Source organism: Perca fluviatilis, chromosome 3, assembly GCF_010015445.1.
Source record: "Perca fluviatilis chromosome 3, GENO_Pfluv_1.0, whole genome shotgun sequence".
Lineage (NCBI taxonomy): Eukaryota > Metazoa > Chordata > Actinopteri > Perciformes > Percidae > Perca > Perca fluviatilis.
Window position 1 is genome coordinate 37,576,458 of NC_053114.1, and position 11,019 is coordinate 37,587,476.

Sequence of the window (11,019 nt, forward strand, 5' to 3'; positions counted from 1 at the left end):
AGTCAATCCCAGCTCAGCCGGCTAGGTGATGAGTTATGGTCTATTTCCTGTTTTGTTTTTCAATGAGGTAATGAATCACAGCACCCTGAACAGCACCAAATCTACACAGTATGTCCGAAATGTAAAATATTACAACTATGATAATACATTATAATTTTGATTGGCAGTATACTGTATATGTGTTGAGTCTTACCATTAATACAAGTCTGTGTATCCAAAGCCTGTTATATCTTACTCCCTAATGTGCAATAGAGCTCCATTGCTGTCCAAAAACTATTAAAAGCACATCAGTTAGCCACACCATTGTTCCAGATGACATTTTCCTTCATTACAATGAACTTGAAACTATAGTTTATTTTCCTTCATTACAATGAACTTGAAACTATAGTTTATTTTGGGTCAATCCCACAGTGTACAGTGTCTTGCTGCCGTAAATACTAGCGCACAAAATGTGGATTCATCCATAGCAAGGTTTGGTTTTAACATAAGCCAATTTTTCGTCTAACGACCAATATCAGTGCGTGCGTGCGTGCGTGCGTGCGTGCGTGCGTGCGTGCGTGCGTGCGTGCGTGCGTGCGTGCGTGCGTGAGAGCGCGCTTGATTCTGCAAAAGGGTTTCTTTATGCAACATATTTTTGCTTATATGGATTTTTTGTGGTATTTCACATTGTGATGTGCTAACATAAATCTGTGACTAAGATCAATATTAAAAACAGACATATCACTCTACTTTATGCTACTTAGTTTTAACCTGTACCTGCAGTTTCAATTTCACCTGAGAGCCTGCAGCTCCATCTGCCTGTGTGTCTCTGTGCTGGTTAAGCTGCTGCTACCAGCATTTTGCTGATACAGATAAATGATGCATGATATTTAAAAAAAACTAAATCAAGTGGACATGCTGTGGCTAATTTTGCATACAAAATGTCATAATTACCCACAACAACTATTCGCCTGATCAAGGCTACACGTTGCTGATGTCAAGGATGATACTGTACCTGTGTGCTCTGCTTCACACACAAAGGATTATTGTTAGCTAAGCTGTTTCTTACACACTTACACTTTTAGTTCTTCTCACTCTTTTATTCTTCATTAAAATAACCTTTTTTTTTTTTTACAAGAAACACACAAACCTGGCAACAATGCATAGACCTCACCGGTAACCCTTTATGGTGTTAAAATGACAAGAAATCTGCAGACAGCCCAAAGAAGGGGCTCACGGTTGCTTCATTCTCAATGAAGATGCCAAAGAGTGAACATCAAGTTCGGACCTCTTTATCGATTCCCCCCCTTTCAGGCACAACAAAATTTATAATCTATTAACACATTTTCAACAATAAATTGGCGGTTGTAATCGCGTTTTGGTTCACTTTCATGGCTCTCATAAGCATGCTTTTGGGCTGCAGCAGGCAGCTGTTTTCAGCGGAAAAAAACTCAAAAAAAAACATTGTACACTACCTGCTCAGCAAACTGCAGACAGACACCGCTAGATACTAGCTGGTGGAGCATTTAGCAACTATTTTCCTCAGGAGTTGGTGGAGACCAAAACAAAGCTAAAAGAGAGTGAATATTTAGGTAAGGAGGGCACATTGCAGCCTGTGCATACAATAGATTATCAATTATAAATATACAACCGCCTTCCTCTATAGCCTTATATAGCCTCAATAGCCTTATTAACCAGACAAGAGGACAAAACTCAGACAAATACAAAAATGGATCGACAATAAATGAACAGTCCATGCAGCAAGCATTATTAATGCCACATAGTAAATAACCTGCCACAGCAGAATAAAAGCAGAGCAACATGAAGATCTATAAACAAAACTCCACAGCAGCTACAGCCATAGACCGTAAAAATAATGGACGGAGCTTCCGAGCCTGAAAAGTAAAGCCAATGCATAGGTGCCTTAAAGCTGCATTCTATCTAATTTCCAGCAGGAGGCATCTTCACTGGTTGCATAAAGAAGCTGGCTTGCATAGAAGTCTATGAGAAAATGACCCTGGCTACTTCTCACTTGATTTCTTACTTCAGTAAACATTTTCATGATTAGCAGTCACAATTTGGGCTGGACTGCAACAGTAACAAAATGGAATGGCAAAATGACTAGTGTCGAAACAGACGTACTATGACCATGGTTGTCATGGTGTATTATTATGTTTTATGTTGATCAATACATTTAATATAAAGCTGCCAGAAAGTGAACATTGTGGGCAGACATCTCATCAGGGAGGAGAAGTCAGAAAGTATTGAGAGACGGACCAACATATTGTTGGTTTTGGTCTTTTCATGGTCTTTGATGTGACTGAGAAAAATATAGAATAACACCAGCCTAGTCCTCACAAAGCTCTTTTGATGTTTCTTACATACAACGTTTTGCACAAAATAGTGCGATTACTGGGTTGGATTAAGTCTATAAATCACAGTCTTCTGTAGAAAAGGTTATCACTGAGGTAGGGCTTCTGGTTCCTTCACAGTGTGAGCAAGAAAACCAGAGCTGCAGTACACCCGCCCTGCAGTGACACACTCAGGAGAGCACTACTCTAAGGCGAGCACAGATTTCAGGTTTAAGTAAAGAGAGAGAGAGAGATATCGGGTGCTGAAGACAGACCATATTTATAGCCAGGGATAGGAATAATTCATCGTGATCAAAGTGCAGATCATGCTCCATTCCATCAGAGAGCAGATGTGGCAGAATGAAAAGAGAACGCTTTCTCTCTGTCGGCTCTCTAGCGGTTTCCCAAATGGAAATACTGAGGCAAAGTTATCTCTGTGAAGCCGCTGTGTGTTTGTCGTCATATTGCTCTGCTCTTGTATTCAGGTAGCTTCACTTTAGAAGGAGAGCGACGACTCCGAGGTGTAACATGCAATACAAGGTCGAGGGAAAAAAAGGTGTCCCACATGCAACATGTCTTCTCAATCAGAGCGGGTTGTGAATATCAGATTCTGAGCTCACAGCAGGAGGCCATGTACCTGCAGCCATGTGCCATAAAGAACATACACAACGACCACTGCCTGACACACGGCTCCTGTACAAGGATGTGAATACATTAAATCACAGAGTCAGAGGTCAGAGCTGACTGGCTGAATAAAAAGCTTCAAGATTAATTCTGTTTGAGGTAACACTCCACTTTACTTGTTTTCTTTGTGTAATTTTCCATGCAGCTTTGAATTTTTAAGATTATCAGTGAACACCACTGTCAGTATTAAGACCACACACGTGTGCACCCCGCACCACGCACACACACAAACACACACACACACACACACACACACACACGCACACACACACACACACACACACACACGCCACCTTCTTCCAGTTTCATTTTCTCTCCCACCCACACACAGACACACACATGCGCCTGTTTCTTTCACTCTTTCATTTTCTGCATCTCCAACCCTTTCTGTTTCTCTGTCACTCCTTCAATGCACACACACACACACACACACACACACACACACACACACACACACACACACACACACACACACACACACACAGGACTACACGATCCCATGCACACATGCAAGCACAAGCGCACAGATGTACAAGCTCCTTCATCTTCTCTTTTATTTAGTCTCCCTCCCACACTTTTCCTTGTACTACTTCCATGCATTAACACACACACACACAGAGTTGCCTGTTTTATTCACTCTCATTCTCTCTCTCTCTCTCTCTCTCTCTCTCTCTCTCTCTCTCTCTCTCTCTCTCATACCACCCTCTCCCTCACAATCACTGCTTTAAACACTCATATACACATAAATACCTCTTTCTCTCTCTGTCTTTTTGTTTGTCTCATCCTGTCTCCTTCCTACAATCACGTTCACACACACACACACACACACACACACACACACACACACACACACACACACACACACACACACACACACACACACACACACACACACACACACACACACACACACACACACTAGTCCAGCTTCCCTTACCCCCAGCTGGGCTTGGACAGGTCTCTTCCTCTGGCCTCTCTGGGCCATCTGGAGTGCAATGTCCTCGCTCCGCTGGTCCCCTGCCAGCCTCTGAGCCTCCCAGGATGAACACAGCATCTTCAAGCACAATTTGTACGCGTCAAAGCTCTGCTGTGTGTCCAGTGACCCAGCTGAGTGAAGTCATTGAGTCTCACATTTCCCACCTCAAAGGGGCCTCATTGTGCTTTGAGGACACCTGCGCTCGCCATCTCTCTAGATGGAGGATGGCACAGTAATTGATTAAAGCCACTGAGCAACCTTGCTCGCAATTACAGCTCTGTTTATGATCTAGTGGTGGGTTTGTCTTTGCGTAAGGAGTGAATATCCAAATCTGGCACAAAGGTTAAGTACCTCAACAAGCCTTTCAGGTAAAAATACACCTGCATTCTGCGAAAATTACAAATTATAGCTGGGTTAAGGAAGAAACTCACATTTCCTCTAATATAGGCGTGTAAAACTCAAATGAATGTAAATGGACACTGGCAGGAATTCTTGTCTGAACAAAATACAATCTTCAAAATAGCAGTGGAACCTAAGAAAGCTGCATTCAATAATGTTAGATCCTCTGATTCTATAGTTATATAAAGTTATAAAATCCTTTAATATAAGGTGTCAAAGACAGGATGGATTTGAGCCACCAATGCAGCTTTAGGCTCTGCAGTCTCCCACAAGCACACAAAGTTTGGAGCTAACTGACTTTACTGACTGACACACACAATACCAAATATCTTTCAATACAAATTAAGTTGTGCCCTTTTGAGATTAATCGTGACTTGACTTAAGTCATTCAGCCATAAGTTTCCCACCTCAAAGGGGCCTTGTTCAACTTTGATGACACCCACGCTCCCTCTCAGCTCGACAGGGTAATTAATTAAAGCAAGTAAGTCACAGTACTAGCAATTACAACACTGTTTAAGATCTTTTAGATCTTAGTTGGTGGTCAATTTAACTGACCAACAACAGACCTAGCCTAAGGAAAACAAAGAGGAAATGTTGTGTTTGTAGCTAGGGTACCTTTCGCATCTGAACCAACATCGTTACCGGTACCGGTGCCCGTTGTTCGGTCTCGGTATTCAACGGTACTTTTTTCACCTGGTTGTAACAACTACAAAATTTGATTACAGTTTTAAAAAACTCACAACTTCTAAGTTTAAACATTTTATTTAAACACAATACAAACATCCTCCCCACCCCACATATGAACATTTTATGCCCCTCCTAAAAATATAAAAATATAAACATATGAACAAAGGACAGTAAACATTTTTTTTTTTAAAAACACACACACTCAGTCAAGCTCAAATAGATCAAACTACTGCTACTACTACTACTAAGTAGTTCTCGTTAATTCTTTTTAAGAAAGACTAGCATGTCAACTCTTTCAGGTAAGAACCACGCCCACTCAACATTCACTGTGTCCCCAGCTGTTGAGAACACCCGCTCTGAGGGTGTGGAAGGAGCCTGAACAAAAATATATTTGTTTGCAAGCTTGTTCTGCCGTGCAGTTCACCTGAACAGTTAGCTTGCTATAAATAATATGTCGTCTCGTTATTACTTTCAAGGTCGGCGCAATAAATTCAGCCATTTTGCTCACTGAAACAAATTGGCTGACTGAGGAGCGTGCCCCCCGCCACAGCCTCACTGACTCCCGGGGCTGAGCCTGGTCTGGGGGGCTAACGGGGAGCTAGACTGGCCGCCTGGCTGCAGGGGCAGCAGCTAGCTAACGGGAGCTAACTGACCTGCCCAGCGTTAGCAGCGTTAGCGGCGGTGATTTCACAACAAACAACAAACCCAGTAAATATCAGACGGGATGTTGTCGTGTCTCATCCTACCTCCAGCCTTTAGCTGAGAGAGGTTATTTCTGAATAAACCTGAATGCCTCACAGGCTAATTCACATCCAGAATCAGCGGCAGCTAGCAATAATAATAACAGGGATGATATTAACGTCTGGCCGGTGTGTGAGGAAAACATGGCGGGATGCTGCGGGATGTCAAAGTTTACAAACAAATAAACAAGCAAAGTACCGAAATTAGGCACCGTTTGATTTTACGTGAACCAATACTCGGTAATACCGACGTGATTCGGTTGGTACTGGTAAAAGTAAAGTAAATTTGTAGCACATAGTAATACTTCTAAACGTTTTTATTGGCTACTACATTTCATTGGTTTGCTTTTATTCTGATTTCTTGAGACAGCACTCTGGAAGCATCTAGAGTTTTAAAGTCACTACAAAGCTTTAGATTGTGTTCAGGAAGCTGGAGCAAAATCATTTTCGCTATAAAAGTGGCCTAATCCAAAATATATGCCTGAGGCCAGTTAGCGTGCAGTGGCTGTTTTTATAGTCGAGTGAACACACCAATCCTGTGTGACACCCGAACAACAGCACACACAAACTCTGTCCTGATCGTTTCTGTTTTCTAACTGCACTCCACCCACAGGTTTGTCAGGCTAGAACAAAATTAATAAAAAGCCATTAAAACTGTAGAATGGATCACTGACCCTCATCATTAATTACAAAGTTTTTTAGTTTAAGACTATAAACATGAATCGATATTGTAAGCCTGGGAACCACTAGCGGAGTTTTACCATACGGATGTGTGCTGCATGAAGTTATCAAGTATCAGCAGGCAGCAGATTTAGAGACCAAGCCTAACCGCTGGCTCCCTCAGTCACTGCTCCAGTACAGTGAGTCTTCACTGGTAAAAACAGTGCCCAGACAAAGCATGTCATTGTATTATATTATGTAACAGAATACATATGTTTTTCCTTGTTATATGATATGAAGTAATGTAACACCACAGAAGAGAAAATGTCGTTCACAGTCAGCACACAACAGGTAATTATGTCTCTTTGCAATGACCCCATGGTCATTTCTCAATGATGAATTATGTTTGAATTCAAAGTAACTAAACACTATATAGCCTTGTGCACTGTAACCTAAAAGGGAAAAGACAAGCATTGCGTTCATTCTCAAACTTTGTTGCCAAAAGGTTTGAAAGCCACAGCAGGAAGGAAAAATAATTTGGGGTGGGGCAACAGTGAAAGTGGACGCCAAAGGGAAAAAATAAAGTAAAATACTTAATAATGGCAAGCATAGTGAAATCAACAGGCAAGATCTGTGACATCTATGGGTCCATACTTTGTCAATACTTTTTTTTAACTCTAGCATGCAAAGCTAAACAAAATTAAAAGTGTGATTGATACTGTAACTTTGTAGGTAAAATCCATATCAAACTTCAAAATAAAACACATGCAGACACGTAGGACAACACACAAAGTCACAGAACAGGCTGAGTGGACGCTGGTGTCTTTATAGGCTATAATACAATATCTCAGAGACATGACTTAAAAACCAGATTATCTGCGCTTTACCGTACAACACATCGCTTTGGACTTACCTTACTGAAGGTGCCAAATACCACGGAAGCTCAGAAGCAGGTGAGCGAAGTGAGAGCGTCTCCCTCTTCTTCACTAGTTGATCCGCCAAGTCTTTCTGTTTCAGCACTACGGACAGCGCGTCCTCCTCTTTTGGGGGGGAATGATGCAAGTTAAAGGTTGACGCTGTGAACGCATCAACTGCGCAGACCGAGAACACGTCTCCTTCAAGTTTGATGGCACCTCGTTGATGCTTTGGCTGGAGCAAACATGATGCTGATGCTTTTAGAAGGAGTATGGCCAATCACAATGCCTCTCACTCTTTACTCACATCTTTGCGCATCCCCAAAGAGTCTCCTAGGACCGGTGCCTGTCTGCCTCCGGGCGGGCACGGTTGCAGAAATAGTGACTTTAAGACTGGCTTCTCCTGCTATTGGAGCACATCTTCATTCGCTGGGCTCTCTTTGTCTTGTCAAGGCGATGCTGATGCTGATAAAGATGGGGCTATGTGTTTCCTCCCGCGCATCGACTCAGTACGGAAGCGGCGGAGCAGTGGGAGCCGGGAGCAGGAGGAGTGTCTTTTACGGTCTGAGTTTATTAAAGACTCTTCTAATATGGATGAGCTCCGTGTCTCATCCTTATTATACTAACCCGTGTTTTCTTGCCAAATGGCGGATCGGGGCGCGCTGCAAGTGCACACTAACTCGTGCACTGCTATAATGAATGCAACTGAGATACAGTTTAGATGCCTATCTGCTTTTATCAGCGATGTGAGGCAGAGATATAGCCAGTCGATGAAGTCCAACGTCATTAATTCATTAATTATGAATTAGGTATTAATTATGATTTGGAAAACACTGTCGCTGTGTGTGTGTGTGTGTGTGTGTGTGTGTGTGTGTGTGTGTGTGTGTGTGTGTGTGTGTGTGTGTGTGTGTGTGTGTGTGTGTGTGTGTGTGTGTGTGGGTGGGTGGGTGGTGTTTATGAATGTTTGTGTCTAAGAATGTCTTTCAGACTTTTAACCAATTGATTGGGCACAACATCTCAATTGAGGACAGCATGAGTGTCTCCAATTTGTTTCCACTAGAGCTGCATTGAGCATTTTTAAGTAAAAGGATTTCTGCTTTCATTATGGTCAGGAAGTTAGTAGTAGGACTAGAGTCATGAAGTCTCCAAAGTTTAAGTCCCCAAACATGCATAGTTGGGGACTTTTTCAAGCCACCTATATTCAGCCTCTGAGTCAGATTGCATTTACCAGACTATTCTAGTTCAGCTGTTGTAGAGGAGACAGAGACACAAAAAAACATGCACAGGTGTGTGCGCCCACCTGCTACAAGTGTTATGCCTCAGACAACCGTCTCAGGCTGTCCAAAACTGCTGGTATGCAGTGCACTATTGATTTCAGTGCAATTGTGATTTTGAGGTCCCGTCAGTCTGTGGTCTGTTTCAATGCGATAATATCAAAGTGCCAGTGCCACTTTCAACACATTGGCCTTACCAAACTAGGCTAGTGTAAAATATATCAGCCCCCAGTCAGTGAACAGCCATCAGCCTCAGAAAGAAAGCACACACAATACACAGTTAACTCTTGCGCTGATTTGAACTAAAGGATTTTGCCCAGTCATTTTCTCTAAGAAACAAATGGATGCATAGTTTGTAAAAAAAAATAGAGCTTAATGAAAAGAGAAAAGGCCCTGTGGGATGGATATCAAAAGCCAGTGGATGTGCATAATTCATCTCAGACTATTTCATACAGCCCTGCAGAAGGGCTTTCTTTAACCTGTTTTTTCATTTGAAAAACTCCAAATATTGGCCCTCTGCTCTGCGCAGGAGGCAGACAGTTCACTTGGATCAACTTGAGGCAGTATGCTTTTCAGTTTTGTTTCCTACGTGACAGCTAGAACAAGTAAAAACTTCAATCTAGAACCCTTGGGAAAGTCTATGGCAGATCTTGGCAAGGACTAATTTAAATTTCAAACTGCTAGGCATGCTCATCTCTATTATCTGGCATGAGCCATTAGAGTTGGTCAGAGTTGATGTAATATTTAATTATCGTTATTCTAAACTGCTAGTTTTTTTTTTTTAATTTGAAAAAAATACAGATCACAGATATTTGTGTTCATGTTCAACTGTAACTGTGTATAAAAGTAAGAGATATGTTGCAAATGTACCAGAATGTACACAATGTTCATGTTGAAGTGAATACGGTATTATAAGTCATTGCATGTCTTTGGGTTTTTGTCAGTAGCTGGTCTTATTTCAGGGTGTGGCTGCTGAGAAACATCCAGGGCTTCGGCACAGCTGACACACTCACATGCTCCTCCTGACTTGAGCACACCCCCCTCTGCTGGTGTTGGGCAGCAAAGAAAAAACCTTCTCTCAGCTTTGTTTGGCTGCAGGGACTCTGGGTACAAGTCCAAGAACACTAATTCAGACCCACAGGAAGGCTTTGCTATCCACTGCAGCACAAACAGGGTTTATTGTGGAGCCTTTTTAATCCACAAAGCTGCTGCATGTAAGTGGGACAAAACATCGCCCAAGTCCTGAAGATCTAAGAGGCACCAGCACAGCAGCTGCAGCTGCAGCACGTCTCTACTGGGACTGTGGGCCATTCACTGCTTGTGGTATCAGCAGACCTGACAAGAAAATATGCTGAAAATCATCAGTGTTGCCTATTTTGTGTCAAAAATGGTGGGAAATATGTGCTTTTGAATGTGCATCATTTATAATACTGAGTGTTTTCCTCACAAATAAGACACACCTTGGGATCAGATTACCTCAGAATGCTTTATTTATCTCAAATATGATGTTTTATTCATTAAATGAAAACATCTCATCTTGCCCTGTTATCATCAGAGCTATTCAAAAGTGATGAAGAATTATATCATTTTGTGTGCAAGATCAGTGAGATGTCTAGTTTTGTGTTTCGATGACTCTGCTCAAGAAACAAAGTCTGAAAGTTGACGGGATCATTTAGCAGTGTTCACAGGTCCAATGTACTTTAATGAACATGTAGTCTGTTGGACAGCTAGTTACTGATGGATTTTGGAGGTTGTGAGTCTTGACACAATTCCCTGGCCAAAAGACAAACAACCCCCTCATAGCACACTCATCAGTTCCATCCTCTCACTGCTCATCACTCATCCAACTCTGGCATCTGGTGTTACTCATAATCAATAGTGTAGGGATCCAAAGTCTGCCCATAGCAAGAAGATACCAATTACTGTATATAGCACCCACAGAATATTGTTACTGTCATGGGAACGTGTTTTTTTTCTTAGCTGAACTGAATGTTTCGTGTTTTTCATGTTGGGTGTTATGCAAAGAAGATAGTGCAAGTGAAATGTTCAGTGGTTTGAAAAACAGCATTTGTGTTTTCCTTGCTTAAAAATCAGCCATAAACCTCCATATGTTCTCAACATCTGGCCTACTTGATCGCTGTTACCTTAAATCTATTCGTATGTTCACGCTAAATTCATTTTTATCTTTATCTGTCTATTCTCTGCATTAACCTGTGGACGAATTTCTAAGTTATGGATCTCAAGTAATGAATGATTCATTATATTCTGACACAAACTGTACCCCGAGGTCCAATGTTGCCTTATATAATATTCCTCAAACTTATTACAGACTCAGCAATGGCATAACTCTGCAGT

At 41.8% G+C, this 11,019-nt stretch overlaps 1 protein-coding gene across 3 annotated transcripts in view; it reads right to left on the minus strand.

Moving 5' to 3' along the window:
• LOC120556420 (carbohydrate sulfotransferase 8-like) overlaps nucleotides 1–8,095 on the minus strand; it is a 173,929-nt gene extending 165,834 nt beyond the window's left edge. For 2 of the 3 annotated variants that reach the window (XM_039796028.1, XM_039796026.1), the window contains exon 1: nucleotides 7,390–8,095. The gene's annotated coding sequence lies outside the window, so the exon portion shown is untranslated. Of the gene's footprint in view, nucleotides 1–3,951; nucleotides 4,069–7,389 lie in introns of all 3 variants that reach the window. The other variant, XM_039796027.1, reaches the window with a different exon arrangement.
• Nucleotides 8,096–11,019: the final 2,924 nt, after the last annotated feature.